This window comes from Ceratotherium simum, chromosome 25 (assembly GCF_057802395.1).
Source record: "Ceratotherium simum simum isolate JZ-2026a chromosome 25, ASM5780239v1, whole genome shotgun sequence".
NCBI lineage: Eukaryota > Metazoa > Chordata > Mammalia > Perissodactyla > Rhinocerotidae > Ceratotherium > Ceratotherium simum.
In genome coordinates this window covers 37,884,543-37,901,589 of record NC_141924.1, presented here as the reverse complement: position 1 = coordinate 37,901,589, position 17,047 = coordinate 37,884,543, and positions in this window count along the sequence as shown.

The following is a 17,047-nucleotide window of genomic DNA, read 5'->3' as shown; positions in this document are numbered from 1 at the left end:
CTTACAATTGCTATAAGCCTCCAGCCTTTAGGTCTCTCGTCAGCTCTCTGAGGATTGCAGCTGGGTGGGGGTGGCCTCAGGCACGGGTGCACCCAATTGTTTCAGACTTTGGAAGGTGGGGCAAACCCCCTATGTGGGTCTTTGAGAAGCACAAGTCTTCTGCAGCTGACAAGCCCTGCCACCCACAGGTCCACACACACAGTCAACACAGTCCTGCCCCGTGTGCGCACCCCGACCTCCCGAAGCAGACCCAGTCTCTCCATGGCGGAATCCCCACACACTCCACCACTGCCCCACACTCTCCACCCGCTCCTTGTGCACACCCTGCCCCACTTAAGTGGGCTCAGTTGCCAGGCTGCAGAGAATCCAATCACCAATCTATGCAGGCCCACAAGTTGCCTGAGGGCTTGTTGTTGGGTGGGGCCAGTCTCTAGGGTGGGCTGCCTGCCCTGGCTGAGCTGGATTAAATCAGTGCTCTAGTGGGTGGGGCAGAGCTGGCCCCAGGGAGAACTCCAATGGTGTCTGTGTCAGCACGCCCACACCAGGCCACAACAATGGCTGCCACCAATGTCCCAGTCCCTGGAGAGGTCTCACCTCTCACCGAGATGCACTCAGGGCCTATCAGGTGAGTCTCTTTTCACCAAAGCACTATGCACCTTTCTTTCTAGTGATTTTAGGACGCTTTCTGAAATGGGTGAGTTTGCGCATGGGCCCTTTAAGAGCCGGTTTTAATTTCTTTGTGAACCAGCTTTTCTGGGGGTACTCCCCAGTGTTTTAGTAGCAGGCAAAACAGATATTATGCCACTCGTCTCGAGTGTGCTGGGTCCACAAAATGCCTACAGTGGGGGCGCTCCCCGGCTCAGGGCCCCGCGCCTCCATGGAGGCTGCGTACCTGTGGGCTGCTCCCTGGCGGCTTTGAAGCTGGTGGCTTGTGAAGGCGGCGTTTTTTTCTCTCCAGAAGGGAGTTTCTGCCTCTTCCACCTCAATTAGGATTGTCCTTTGTTGCAGGAGTTCCTCTTATCCAGTTTTAAGTTCTGTCTCAGGGGTAATTTTTCCACAAGTAGTTGTAAATTGGCTGTGTCTGTGGGAGGAGGTGAGCTCAGAGTCTGCCTACGCCGCCATCTTGACTTTAAAGCAAGTTTATACTTCATTTTAAATCGCCTCTTGTAGAGATAAAAGCAGGGAAAGGGTGCATTAACTCAGTCCAGCAAACACTTACTATGCAACCACTGGATGCCAGTACTATTTTGCAAATTTGCCTTTAACCATTACAAGAGGGGCAAATTTCTGGGTGTTTTCAATCTCTTTGAATATTTTCAGGCTATTTGAATTTTTAAAAATATTTACGCTCAGTGTGGAAGTGAAGGAGAAGGTCAAACAATATGCCTGGCTTAACTGTGGGCAGAACATGGGTCTGATTTCTTCTCTGCTTGGATTAAATAGATAGACCATCTTATTATTTAAAGAAAAAAAGTAAAGATTATTTTGTGATCAAAATACCTATTTGGAAGCAAAATTTTTGGTGTTCTTAAAGGCAGGAGCCGTGTATTAGCTAAAATTTAATCATGCTAACAAAAAGCGTTCAGTGTATAGCCGTTGTGGTACTGTTTTTATATACACAATGCAACTGACAAAAGCAATCAGTCTTTAGTGTAATCACCAAGAGGAGTCAGTCTGTCTACTCTAATTGGAATGTCTGGGAAATCTTAAAAGCTCAAAATAACTATAACCAGGTTGTCTTTTGAAAATTAATAAAGAAGTTGTGGTGGAGTGAAGGAATATATTAAAATAAATGAGAAGCAGTTGGGAATACTTCAAAAGAATATTATTTATTTATTTATTTATTTATTTATTTATTTATTTGGCAAATCTCTAACTTCTACATTGGCAACGTGTAGGAGAATCTCTTTGCTCTCCTGATCACGGCTTCTCACACATCAGATGCAACAGCTGTCTTAACTGGCACATCAACACAACCATTCCTGACAGGGAAGTGTGTTAGGACAGTGAAACAGTGAAGGTTATTGAAGCTGCAGAATTTCGGGAGGCAGCATACCCTTGACCAACTGGGAAGGTGGCCAGAATATTATAGCTAACACTTTTCAGAGAAAGGGACACATTACTACTCAAAGTTATATAACATCAATTCGACTGAAGTCCTTCTCTCCCAGGCAGTCCTCTGGCGTCTCCAGATGCTCTTTCGAGTGTCCACATGATATATGAATGCCATCTTCTGTAAATGTATGTTTTGCAAACAGCACTTTTCATAGTTTATAAAACCAGACTTATAGAGAATACAAAGGGAAAGATAAATAATAGTGTTACCGCACCAGGTCTGTTTTTGCCCACCACCCAGAAAGCCAATCACCGAGACAACGAGATTGCAGAGAGAGAGGGTTTAATCACAAGGTAGCCAAGTGAGGAAAACGGGAGAACAAGTCTCAAATCCGCCTCCCTGAAAATAGGGACTCAGGGGTATTTACGGAGAAGGGGGCAAGGTGGTCTGAAATGATTGGTGGTGAGGAGAGGTGAGGTAATTGATGATCTGCGCAAGCGTAGTCAGGCTTCATGTCTCTTCCTAGGACACATGTTCACAGAATGGCAGCATTAGCATGCCCTGAGGGTGGGGTTCCAACCTCTTGCCGTCAAAAGGGCCCAGTTGATGGGTTGGTGGTCTCAGCCCGGCCTGAAGTGGACAAGGGGTTCAGTTCCTGAAAAAAATAGCTCAAACACCCATTACCATGGTAACCCAGGTTCTAGGGAGATGTCATCTATAGGAACCTAGTGGGAGCCAGAGAGCATATTGCCCAAACAGCACAGTTAACAATGAGTAAGTTTATCATGCAGATTTAAGTCCTCGCCTTCCATTCTGATAAGTTTCTAGGTAAGGCCATACCCCTCCTTCTTCCTGGCACAGGGAAGAAGATACCTTTACAAATGGAGATTTTCTTTACAAATGTAAATATCTCCTATAAAGGGTAGCCAGAACTAAGAATGGGTTTAGCACGACCCACGCAGATACCTGGAGATATCTATGGTAATGGCGTGTTCTGGGGGCAGGCCTCCCATCCCAAACTCCATTGGTCAGTTAGTGGGGGTGGGGGTCAAAATGTCATTCAGGCAGAGACATATTTTTAGTTGGCAAATTCCAATCCCCCATAGTTACTAGCTGCTTAATCATCAATGGCTGTTTGCCAGTTTCAATAGGACAGATAAAACAGTTGGGTTATAGTATGGTGAAAGGATTAAATAAAGTATTTTTATTTTACAAATTAAATGTTAAAACAGATCACTTGAGAGTTGGACGACATACGCTCCTCAAATGCGTTTGTGCGTTTATGGAGCAGGTGTTACGCAAAGGACTAGAGCCCGAAAGGAATGAAGCTGTCTTTCAACATTTCTATCTCAAGGGACATTTTACAGAATGAACGGCATCGATGGATACTGAGCCAACAGATGACAAGAGGACTTGCTCCATTCTCTGGAAAATATGATGATAAGAAACAGATTTCAGCTGTTCTTCGAGTTTTTCCTCTACTGGACAACAAAGCTGCCAAGAAATGAGGATACACAGATGATGACACACACACAACCCCTCCACCTGCATCACATCCCGACAAGTCACAGCATTTCTTTGATTCAGATGCAGGAGATCTACCCATAAGAGAAGTCATCTTCTCCGATGAAATATTGTCTCCCATAGAAGAATCAAGCAAAACCAAGGAGTATTTCTGTGACATTCTTTAGAAAGCAGTTTAAAACACCTCTTAACATCAGTAATCAGAGGCTCACATAAACACTGGTCTAGAAAGCAGGATTTCACTTTCACCTCCAACAACACAAACAGACAAATAACAACAACCAAAGCTGACAGAAATTAGAGGCAAAGTTTTGTTACTCTATTTTAAATACACATTATTTTTTCAGCTGTTGTGATAAAAAATGGAACTTAGGCCTACCCCTCACATTTGCAGAGCCCAAGGCAAGAGTATAAATGGAGGCCTATTCACATCTACCTTTTAAATCAAGCAAACAGTTCTTTCCTTCTACTGTGACAAATATACTTTCATAACAACAAAATCAGAAAATATGTGTAGCTAGGTTTTTTCATATGACTTCAATTTGGCAACATGCTAAAGGTGAATGAATTTAATTACTATTGCTCATGTTGGGTGTTCAGTTGATGGGCTAGTGGTGTCTTGATAACTCATAAAATAAACAAGCATAATATATACATTATAATATGTTTTCTATAAAATTTATTTTCTTGCATTCATCTCAGCAAACTCATTAATTTTTTTGAAATCAAGATTTTCACATAATTTGTTTTCTGATAACAGTAATGATCTAAAGAACTAAATATGTAGTTATATTTAAAGTGTACAAAATTTGAGTATATTTTCATCAAAAATATATATTTATGTAAAAAATATAAACACTTCAATTATTTTGTTGTCAAATTAAATTATATCTCTTCTAAAGTATTCATTAAAAGGAAAAATACAAATTACGATTAATAACTAAATACTTTCAATCAAAATTATTTAAATAAATATTATTGAATAATTTTATAAAAATAAGTCAGTTTATAATTCTACTGTTCAAGGTCTACGTAGTTGCCAAGGTAAAGAATCAGTATCAGATTTTATTATTAGACTTACAAATACAAATTTAAAAGAAATGAACTGTTTAATATTCCACAACGTTCTTCAGCTGCCATGTGTACCAGTTGAGAATACTACACTAAATTTGTGAGTATCAACAGAATCATAAATGCTTTAAAAAAAAGCAAAATGCACTGGGATCTAAGCAACACAAGAAGGTTGAGGTGATGAAAAAGTAGTTACTGTGGAATGAAAACCACCCCAGCTGTTGGGAAACTTCATGGGGGGACTCTCTTGCAGTCCAACATACAGAGTCCAGAGATCTTTGATGAACTTGGGCTTGAGTCCCGCAGGGATGGCTATCCAAGGAGATTCAATCTGCTAGGTGGGAACATGGCCAGAGGAGTCCATAGTCATCAGGATGTACTAGAAGTCATGAGATGGAACTGTGGTTTCAAGTGATATGTAGCAGAACCTCCCTGAGTAGCAGGAGGGTCCAGTAACAGAGTTCAGCTTCCATTGACAAGCCTGTCAAAACTAGGCAGGATGTCAGGGCTCCAGCCAAGTGGGCTTGGGTGCAGGGAAAAGCTCTGTATCCAGATGGGATTTGAAATGATGAGGTAAAACCGAAGCAGATGTCTGGATATATACATAGATTCAGCCAAAACAACCAGGGTGAGGGGGAAAGCATCAATTCAGCAGGCAAATGGCAGAGGTGAAACAGGAAGCATGAGGACCCCTGGTCCCCCCAACTTGCTGATGGTGCACATGTTTTCTCAGCCATGGTGAGAATTGTTTCTGGTCTTGGTTGAGGCTGAATCTGAATGGAAAAGGCATTCGTGATTACAGTTGAGTGGAGTTCAAGAAGACATGGGCTGAATAATTTTAAAACAGTGTCATGGAATGGCATTTTTTTTTTTAGGAAGATTGGCCCTGAGCTAACATCTGTTGCCAATCTTCCTCTTTTTTTTTTTCTTTTTTCTCCCCAAAGCCCCAGTACATAGTTGTATATCCTAGTTGTAGGTCCTTCTAGTTCTTCTATGTGGGATGCTGCCTCAGCATGGCTTGATGAGCGGTGAGTAGGTCCGCACCCAGGATCCGAACCAGCATACCCTGGGCCGCTGAAGCGGAATGCCCGAACTCAACTGCTATGCCACTGGGACAGTCTCCATGGCATATTTTTTTCAAGTGCATATATGGGAATGTCAGGGAAATTTATTATGGTTTTAACCTATCAGTCCAGTATATTGGTGAATTTTAATTTAACTATGATGACATTTTGACCTGATATTTACAGGTAAATTTTGTATGAAACATTATGCAAATTTTCATTAATTTATTTCAGGTGGCTATATATATAAAATCAATTTTGGAAAATCTTTATTATACATCTTAAGACTTTGAAACTGCTATTCCCTGTGAGTCAATCTGAGGCAATGTGACTCTGCAATTACCTTCACAGGGGTAGTTTTTGTGACAATGCTGAACGGCTGAAATTGTGTATTGTGTTTTAGCATCAAGTGTAAAAACATATCTCTCTTATGAGAGTGAACTGATCCATGGATCACCTCTGTCCAGGAAAATGAAAATTTCTGAACACAAGATCTTCAAAGAAAGATAAGATACACATATTCTTTCAAGTCCTAAAAAGTAATTCTAGATTAATTCTTTATTAATTAATTCTAGATTACTTTTACATTCTCAAGGTGGCTTTCAATGCTGTCAGTAATACTGACAAGGTGTGAGATTTCAAAGAAAAAAGTTTTGGGTTTGGAATTTGAGTTTCAAGGGACTGGCAAGGACGGTGCAGTATTTGCCTGCTCTCACTGGGTTTTATACTTCAAAGACTTTGTTTTTATATGACACAGGAGAAGCAGAATCAAGGAGCCAAATGCCACTGATATTTGGGGGCTCTACACTTTAATAACAAATGGCAATCAGGGAATTGTAGGAAGTGGGAATCATTTTTATTGCCTCTTTTCCTAAAAAGGTCCTATCTTAAATAATATTTTAGCTCCACTGACTGATCCGAGTTAGGAAATAACCTTTCCTAAGAAAACACTTGGGTGGAAGATTTGTTTTGTGGATATTCAGGCAAACACTTTGATTTTAACTACAGCTTCATATTGTATCCTGCTTACATCCATTAGAAAAATAGCCAACGGATCAATCTTCCTTTAAATAACGCCCCTATTTTGCTGAAATGATTCTAACAACAGTCAGCTTATTGAAATAAGTGTTGGTGTTACGGAGATATATTGTAATGTGTGTTTTAAAAATATATTTAGTAGAGTAACTTTAAAAAACATACACAAATGAGGGGGCCGGCCTGGTGGCATAGTGGTTAAGTTCATGTGCTCTGCTTCGGTGGCCTGGGGTTCGTGAGTTCGGATCCTGGGGCTGGACCTACCACTTATCAAGCCATCCTGTGGCAGGCATTTCCCATATAAAGCAGAAGATGGGCACAGATGTTAGCCCAGGACCAATCTTTCTCAGCAAAAAGAGGAGGATTGGCAACAGACATTAGCTCAGGGCTAACCTTCCTCACCAAAATATATATATATATATATATATATACAAATGAATAATATTTCCTAATTCCAATGATTCTGACAAGGTGAAATGGCATAAAATGGGGTACTCTGCAAGTATTCATTAATTAACACTTAAAGTTTATTTCCCAGCATTACTTTTTTTTTAATTATGATAAAAAACACATAACATGAAATCTACCCTCTTAACAATTTTTAAATGTTGTTGTTAAGTATATGCACATTGTTGTACAGAACATATCTAGAACTTTTTCACCTCACATGACTGAAACTCTACACCCATTGAAGCGTAACTTCCCCTCTCCCGTTGTTCCCAGCCCCTGGCAACTACTCCCAGCATTACTTTTAATAAATGATCCTTTATTTAATATTATATAGTGGTAGAATTCTTTAAAATTATCTTCACATATTATTAAGGAACTTTTTTGTTTTGAGTTGCTTTTACTGAATAATTGTTTCCAGAATCTTTGAACACTTTCCAGGGATGGATAGCCAATTTTTACTTTTTTGTTATCTAGTTTCTGTTCTAAAACATAATTTTTAAGAGGTATTTTTAATAAGACGAAGAGATAGGAAATGTAATTTGTACATCTTTATGTATACACTGTATTCTTTAATCTCTGCATCTGGCCTCAAGGTAAAAGGCTAATTTTTCTCTATCTACAAAATAGTTTAAAAAGATATTTCTTGATGTCTATCTGTGCAGAGTGGCATCCACTTGCTTGGTTCTCAATACTAGATTGGGAGATAAAACTTCCAACAGCAAGAGTTAATCCATTCCGTTCCTGAATCTTAGCTTCTCGGTGTTCTCCTAAGAAATTCATTGCCACCAGTATTTCTATCCTTTATAGTCCAAATTCTTCATATCCTGCCAAGATTCAGTAGCTGTCTGGATTTTCCCTCCATTTTGTTTATGCAAAAACTAAACATGGTTGTGTTGGTATGGCCCATGAGTCTATCTCCTTTCATTCCATTATCTCACAAAATGTCACCAGAGTAAAGAAGAGGACACTGTGAAGTCCTCTCAAAAGCTATTCCTTCATCATTTTACAAAGGGCTTGAAGAAGAAGAGAATATAAAAAAGTCACTTTGTTCTGAAGATGGTTCTTAACATTGTTAATAAAACCGCCACTGTATAAGATTTAAAATAAAATAAAAGGCTTTTGGAACAAGACAGACACAGTATAGAATTCTGGGTTGTCATTTACCAGCTGTGCCATCACATACAAGTTACTCAATATCTTTGACCCTAAGTTTTGCCATTTGTGAAAAGACAATAATAATATCCATCTGGCCAGACTACTATGAGAATTAAGTTACATAGCATATTGTAAATACCTAGCATAGTGTGGGTACATAGTAGATGCTCAACAAATCTAAACAACTTTCTTTCTATGTCCCTACATCAGAAACTCTCCCTAATTTGACAGCAAGTTAGAGAGACAGGAAGGGAGACACGGAGGAGATTAGGACAAATATTGTACTCAAACAAGGTATGGGCATACACATGGGCAGCCACAGTGCTTGGCTTTTAGTAGTTTCAGTTGGGCAAAGGAATTGGCCCCTGTACCCAGAGCCAGGTTGGAGGATGGGTCAGCCAGGCAGTTGCCCAATGCTCTGATCCATTGGGGATACAAAATCACAACAGAAATAAATTGGAAATGTAGTGCATATTTGACTCCTTTCATAACTGGCAAGATGTAAAGACGATTGATCCTTCAAATTACAACTCAAAAATCACTTTGGGGTCAGAATCAACTTTCTCTACTGGGTATTTTTGTGGCATGTTTCTGTAGGTCGGTGGCATGGTGCAATAACTGGCCGGGCTACTAATCCTGAGACCGAGGTCTGTAGCTGCTGTCAGCTGAAATGTTAAAATTGACTACAGCACATGATATATACTATATGCTGGGAACCAGTGATTTACAACCAAAGTTTAAACACTGTAAGATGTTTCAAAGATGCTGTCTAGTTCTGAAACATCACAAAGGTAAAACTGACAATAAAACAGGAACCACAGAAAAATGGGAAATGTTTTGCTGGCGTGAATGTACGAGAGACAGAGAGAGAGAGAGAGGAGAAATTTTAAATATTAGAGAGCAACTTACAACTATATCCATTAAAATCACTATCTCTTGTGAATGCTAGCGAGCAGTGCTGTCCATATGACAGTAGAGATGTGAGTGATAGTTCCAGCTAAGTTAAAGTGCTATGTTACTTTCAATGAATATAATAAATTTCTCATTTTGAACATAAAGAAAAATACATAAAGAGGGGCCAGCCCTGTGGTGTAGCGGTTAAGTGCATGCACTCTGCTGCTGGCAGCCCAGGTTCGGATCCCGGGCGTGCACCTACACACTGCTTGTCAGGCCATGCTGTGGCGGCGTCCCGCATAGAGTGGAGGAAGATCAGCACAGATGTTAGCTCAGGGCTATCTTCCTCACAAAAAAAAAAAAAAGAAAAAAGAAAAATACGTAAAGAGAAATAGAAATATTTTAAGGATATTGGTTAGAAGAGGTGACACCTGCACATCTTAATTCTACCCTGCTCATTTTACTAACTGCTATCTTAGGCCATAAATGTTCACTCTACTTCTCATACAGAGAAACTCACTCAGAGAACAGGCCCAGTCATGTTTTTATACCTAAATGACCAGACATACATAATCACATCCTTACATATAAATACACTTAATAAATAAATAAATCAAGAAGAGGTGGAAGAAAACAAGTGCTAAGTGATGGGGGATTACAATAGCAAATGGAAATACAATAAAAAATATTGTAACTAAATAGAGGTAGGGAACAACTTTGAAGAAGAAGAATAAAATTGTGAGAATTACACTACCCAACCTCAAGACTTATAAAATTTCAGTAATCAAGACAGTTTGATATTGGCATAAAAATAGACAAAAGGATCAGTAGACAGAATATATGTCCAGAAATAGACCTACATATATATGTCCACTGACAAAGGAGCAAAGGCAATTCAGTGGAGAAAATAGACTTTTCAACAAATTGTGCTGAACAATTGGTTATCCAAAGACAAAAAAAAAAAAAATGAAATTTGAGCCATACCTCATCCTGTATATAAAAACTAAGTCAAAATGGATCATAGATCTACCTCTAAAACCCAAAACTCTATTACTTCTAGAGGAAAACAGGAGAAACGCATTGTGACCTTGGATTAGGCAAACATTTCTTAGATACAACACCAAAAGTTTATTTAAGAAAATTAATAAATAATAAATTGGACTTACTGAAAATTAAGAACTGCTCTTTGAAAGACACTGTTAAGAGCATGAAACGACAAGCCATAAGCTGAGAGAAAATGTTTGCAAATAGTACATATCTAACAAAGGACTTGTATGTCGAATAAAGAACTCTCAAAATTCAATAAGAAGAAAACAAACAGTGCAATTTTTGAAATAAGTAAAAAAAAAGTCAGAGATATTTGAAGTACAAGAAGGACTCCATGCATCAGTTGCTGATTTGCAAATGGAGGGGGCCTGGTGAGAAGGAAGGAGGGCAGCCTCTAAAAGTTGAGAGGCAAAGATATGGAGACCTCAGTCCTACAACTGCAAAGAACTGAATTCTGGCAACACTTGAACGAGTTTGGAAGTGGATTCTTCTCTAGAGCCAGATGAGAGCCCAGCTGTCTAAACCCTTGATTTCCGTCAAGTGAGACCTTGAGCTAAGAGTTCAGTTAAGCCATGCTGAATTCTGACTACGGAACTATGAGCTAATAAATTTGTGTTGCTTTAAGCAGCTAACAACAACAATAACAAAAGAAGAGGGGCAAATGATGTGAACAGATGTATCACCAAAGATGTATGGGTTGAAAATAAACATATGAAAAGATGCTCAACATTATTAGTATTAGGGAAATGCAAATTAAATCTATAATGAGATACTACTACACACTTACTTGGATGTCTAAAATTAAAAAGATTGATCCTATCAAGTGTTGGCAAGGATGTGGAGTAAATGAAACTCTCGTAAGCTGCTTGCAGGAATGTAAAATGGTATAACCACTTTGGAAAACAGTTTGGCAGTTTCTTAAAATATTGAACACTACCAGCTGAATAACAGATATCTCACTTGTAGGTATTTACCCAAGAGATATGAAAGCAAATGTCCATACCAAGACTTCTCATGAATATTTATAGTGGCTTTGTTTGCAGTAGCCAAAAACTGGAAACAATTCACATGTTGTCAGCAGATACATGGATAAACAAATTTTGGTTTAACCATACAAATAGAATACTTCTCAGAGATAAAAAGAAATGAACTATTACTACACACAAAAACATGGAAGAATCTCAAAATATTTATGCTGCAAAAGAAGTCAACCCTTCCCCAAAAAGTACATAGTGTTATTTCCATTTATAGAAAATTCTAGAAAATGCAAATTCATCTGTAGTGACAGAAAGCAGATCACTGGTTGCTTGCGTCACATGTTTGCAAAATAAATCACAGGAGACACTTGGCCAAAATTATCATACACAATGGATCATGATCATGACCTTCCAGCCTAGCAGTGGCATGTCATTAACTCCAGGGAAGAGGTAGGGAGGAACCAGAAGTTCCTGACCCAGGTTCCCATTGGTGCTCAGCTTGAAATTGATGAATTCAATGTCTCTATCATTTGTCCACTTCAGTCCAAGGACTGACTTTCTGGAACTGACTGCCAAGTAAATAAATGTCTTGGCTTCAAATCTACCATTGCAGACAACCCATTTTCTCATTAGTTTGTATATCTCAGGACAAATCTTCACATGTGTGAAGGTGACTTTGTTGTTTTGTACATTAAGATTTAAATGCTTTTGTAGGAGCAAAATATGCAAAAATGAAATAGATTGAAAAGGACAAAAATAAGATGAAAGAGATAAAGAGCATTTGGAAAGAAAAATACAGAGTGGTGGAAGTCTGTATGTAAGGCCATAAATATGCTATTCCTGTGTAATTATTAAATTAAGTAATAATATTACAAATTTTAAGATATTTATTTATTCAAATGGACAATTAAATCTATTGCAAAAGTTTTAAATACATTGACTTTCTGTCATTTATTATTGGATGAATAGGCCAAAATGCAAATAGACTACCTAATCATTTAATAGGAATAATAAATGGATTAAATATGCTTTATGAGGTACAAATTTGTAGTGGGGTTTTTAACATAATAATAAGACACTTGTATGAATGCTTTATTTGGTTTTCCAAATTGTAATTTACGTTAATACTTTCATTATTGTGTTGGAGTTCAGGTTATGTTACTTATCCCAACTATTTTTCTAATAGATGGTGTGGATTATATTAGGAAAAAGCCTATGCATGATTTGAATACATTTATTGTTAAAAATAAATGATGTGTGTGTGTGTATTTTAGGGGGAGGGTTTTTATTACAAATTAGAATGTAGTCTTTGCAGGTTTCTACACCAGATTTGGGAAAAATCAGGTGAAATTGATAGACAGATGAAGACTTCTACAGTATTTTATCCCGAATCATCTGAGGGAGGGTAGGGGAGGTAGGATGTGAATTTAATTAAAGCATCTTGGCAGTAGCCAGGAATTCCCTCTCCTGAAGCAGATCCTAATGGGGATGTGTCCTTTTGAATGGGAGAAGGTGCAACAAGACTTACTGAGTAGTGGTTAAAGCATAGAATTTTGGAGCTCAATGATGTAAGTTCAAATGTCAGCTCCACCACTTAGAGGCTCTAAGACTGTGAACAATTTAATAAACTTCTCGGAGCCTCTGTTTCCTTATCTGTCAAATAGGGATAGTAATGGTATGGATCACCCAGAGCTACTGTGAGGATTAAATGGGATCGTGAACATAAGGTGCTCAGTCAAATGCCCAATACCTAGAAAGTGTTCAATAGCTGGTAGCTATTTTATAAATAAAAGCAGGTCACGCGTGGTGAGGAGCAGGTCAGAGCAAGAGGTTGAGGACGAAAGCTTTGATCGGTGGGAGGAGGAGGCAACTGGCTCTTATAGGAACTCTCTTGTAAGGCCCAGGGGCTGGGGGTTGGCTAGGAGGCCCTGGCAGTTTAACCTGTGTTGTCCAATATAGTAGCCACTAGCCAATGTTGCTATTTAAATTCAAATGAATTAAAATTAAACAAAATTTAAAATTTAGCTCCTCAGTCACACTAGCCACATTTTAAGTGCTCAGTAGCCACATGTAGCTGAAGTCTACTACATTGGAGAGCACAGATATAAAACCACCTTTGCAGAAAGTTCTACTGAACAATGCTGCCTTAAAGGGACCGTATTGGGCCGAACAGCAAGACAACATTCATGAATAACTGGTTAATTTAACTAACGTCCACATCAAAACTGATCTTCTCTCTACTTTTTCACTTATCTTTTATTTCACAGAATCTGAGGCTTATCAAAACTCTGTTACCCAAGATTCTGTGCAATTTGTCAAGCTGTTAGAATATTTTTGATCACTGTTTATACCAGTGCATGTGAATGCATTCAGAGAGATTCTATGAAGGAGGCCGTCCTTGCTTTTCTTGATTGAGTTTCTGAATTCTATCATTAGCCTCAACATCTCTGCAATTATCCATATCTGGTTATTAACACGTTATTTCTCCACTCCTCCTCCTCCTCCCCTCCTCCCCACCCCCACATCATTGGAAGCTGGGAGACTGTGAGATTCTTAAAGTGATCATTATTTTAGTAGCAGCTGGTTCTTAACAGCCCGGAATTTGTGACAGAGGTGACAGGATCTGTTTCCGCGGCCGCATTGTCCTAATTATACTCCTAATGGATCACAAGTTGGGGGATAAAGCGATGTTACATATTGTAGTCTCTGCAGGGCAGCATTTGCTGGTTCGCTGGGAGACATCGAAATGTAACATGTGTAGCCAACACATTTACTGTCATTAGTTAACCAAGCAGCCTGTATGCCTCTTTCAGCTCCCTGACCCACATTTCATCCACGCTCTGCTGTTTTTCTCCTGCAGGGTTATTTCCTGAGTCAAGTCCAGAGCTTATGAGTCCCCCAGCAGAGAGCTCTCTTCTGACTTCCCTAAACAGGCAGTTGCACCTGAGGGCTAGTGTTTTTCTGCTTCCTAGTCAATCTGTTAAGATTTTAGCAGTAGAGTCTTGGATACCTTTTCACAAAACATATGGGAGATTGTAATTACTTCGGCCTGGTACAATTTTAGAATTGAGAGAGCACGGAAGAGGTGCAAATCTTCTGTTCATAAATAACCAAATCTGTGGGTATTTGAAAAGGCATTTTGTGCAGCAGGAGAATTTATGTGTCACATTTCACCCTTGGCACACTTTCCAAATGAATTGTTCAAAGAGAAGTTATATTAGGACAAATAGAAATGACGACCAAGACCAGATGTGGATTTTTAGTTAATATTTATGCAACACCCAAAGGGAAGATGGTATTGCACAATAAACTAAAAATGTCTTAGGCAAATAAGGAAATCTTTACCCTGAGGAGCTGGCACTGCAAAGGTATGAATTATACAACAAAGGACGGGCAATGCAGGGTAGGTTGGGGCGACTATAAAAAAGAATTGACTGAGGAAGTGGTGAGGTAGCAGATGTGCATAACCTACTTCAGGGAAAGAAGGACTTAGCACTTTTCTTGGCCAGTCTTGTGTCTAAGGTAGAAAAGTCAAGCCAACCAGTCTAATTTCCTTCATCTGCGGAGAGCAACAGTAGCTTTAAATAGAATATATTTATATTCAGAACTGAGGCAGCAATCTGACAGTGGGTAAGTACACCTTAATAAACTAAAAAGCAATGTCCCCAGATTTGAAATGATCTCCAAGGACAGTGATGACATCTTTAATCTGATTTCCCCCCCAAAGATGTTCAAGAAAGGTAGCGGCTACGGGCATTGGCTGCTTCTCGCCCTTGGAGAGAAGACTGAAAGCGACAGAGGCTTAATGCACTGGAAGAACATTGAGACCCACGTTAAATTATAATAGGAAAATTTGTTAAAAGCAGCTGGATTTCTCAAACACAGCTGGATTTTCAGCCTTCCATTCATCAGGAATGGCAAGATGTGCCACTTTGCAGCATTTCTCACAGTTTCTCCAGCTTCCAATTCAGAGGATTTGGGGGTGGGGAGAGGGAAAAGGAGGAGGTGGAGGAGGAGTGTAGAAAATATTTATTTAAAACTAGTGGGGCCTTGAAAATGGAGACAGCTCTGGAAAATGCTTCCAAGCTTTTAGCACGCTGAACCCAAACCTCTCTAATACTTCCATGCCTCTGAGTCCTTTTAATTATTGAAGAGAGTTGTCTGTGTGACTTCCCACCACAGGTTTTTCTGCAGACTTGATGCATTCCTAAGAATTTTTGACCTACTTCCTCTTGCTCTCCTTCGTTAATTCTTCACCATCTTTAACATTGACAACACATCAGTTTACCTTCTTCTCTTATGATGGAAATTTGTGGATTTTCAGTTGTTATACAGTTTCTGCTGAGCATATTTATTTGTTCACTTGTTCATTGTCACCTTTTTTTTTTTGTTTCTTCTATCTGTCCAGACGTTATGGGCTCTGGGTACCACATGGAAAAGAAGACTGATAAGGTCCCTGCCCTCTTGAAGCTGACATTGTAGTGGAGATTCCAGATACTCATGCAGACCGTGAAGAAAAGATCGCAAGGTGATGGGAGAGGCTGCTTTCTAAAGTGTGGGCTGGGAAAGCCTTTCTGAGGTCACGGCATTTTAACTAAGACGTGAATGCTGAGCAGGAGCTCCAGAAGGTCTGGGGAGAAAGCATTCCATGTGGGGGGACGAGAAAGTGGTAAGTTCCAGAGGAGAAGGATGTCTGTGCAGCTGGATCACTGCAGCACAATGTGATGGGAGAGCAGTGATCCTGACCCAATGAGGGCCTGGCTGGCCGTGGTAAGAAGAAGAGCTTTCTTCATGTGCAACAGAAACTCATAGAACATTTTAAAGTAGGGAGATTATAGGTTTTCAAAAGAATCTTCTGTCTAATGCCTGAAGTTAAGACGGCGGGGAGGGAAGAATTGCAGGAGCAGAAGCAAGGAGACCACTTAGAAGGCTCCTGCAACAGTCCATGCAGGAAATGAGGGCACCTGGGACTAGGACTGAACAGTGTGGATGTGATGGGATATGTTTTTGAAGTAAACATCTAGGTTTTAGATAACAACTAAAAGGAAAGGAGGAAGTTGGAAAGCATAATAATAATAATAATAGCTAACACTTCCCATAGGTAACAGTACCCATAGGTAGGTATTATTATCATCATTGTTTTATAGGTGAGAAAACTGAGGCACAAAGAGGTTCAGTGACTGGCCAAAGGTCGCCCAGATAATAACAGCAGAGTGGGGACTCACTCTCTGCAGGGCACTCTTCCTCCAGTGTACTGGGATCTAATACCAGCATGTAAGTGCAGTGGAGAAACACAGATACAGAGGACCTGGATGGGACGACTGATAGGATTTTTAAAACTTTTTGACCGTGAGCAGAGGTTATGGAGTAAAAAAAAAAAAAAATCTAAAAGATCAGTCTCTGCCTTTAAAGATACAATTTCCTTTTATGTATGTTTACGTAGGGTTTTTCCAGGGCACAAAACTGGGCCCATCGTGCATGGCATAATAGGTCTAATAAATATTCATCATTTCATCTGTGTCTACACAGATTTCCTTGTGAAATCAGGAAAAGATGGAGCTTTGTTTTGCAGACGCCCAAACCACGGTATTTGCTTTTCAGGCCTCTGCCAGACATCCAGGGGGCTCAATTTCTTTCCGCAGGTTTTGAGAGCTGGCTGGTTAGGTTCTGCCCCTGGAGTGGGGGTGGGGGGAAGTCAGCCCTCTACAGGTCTGTTTTCCATGCATTGTGGTGGCCATGCAGCAGGGGGCGCTGCAGCAGTGTTCATCGTGGTC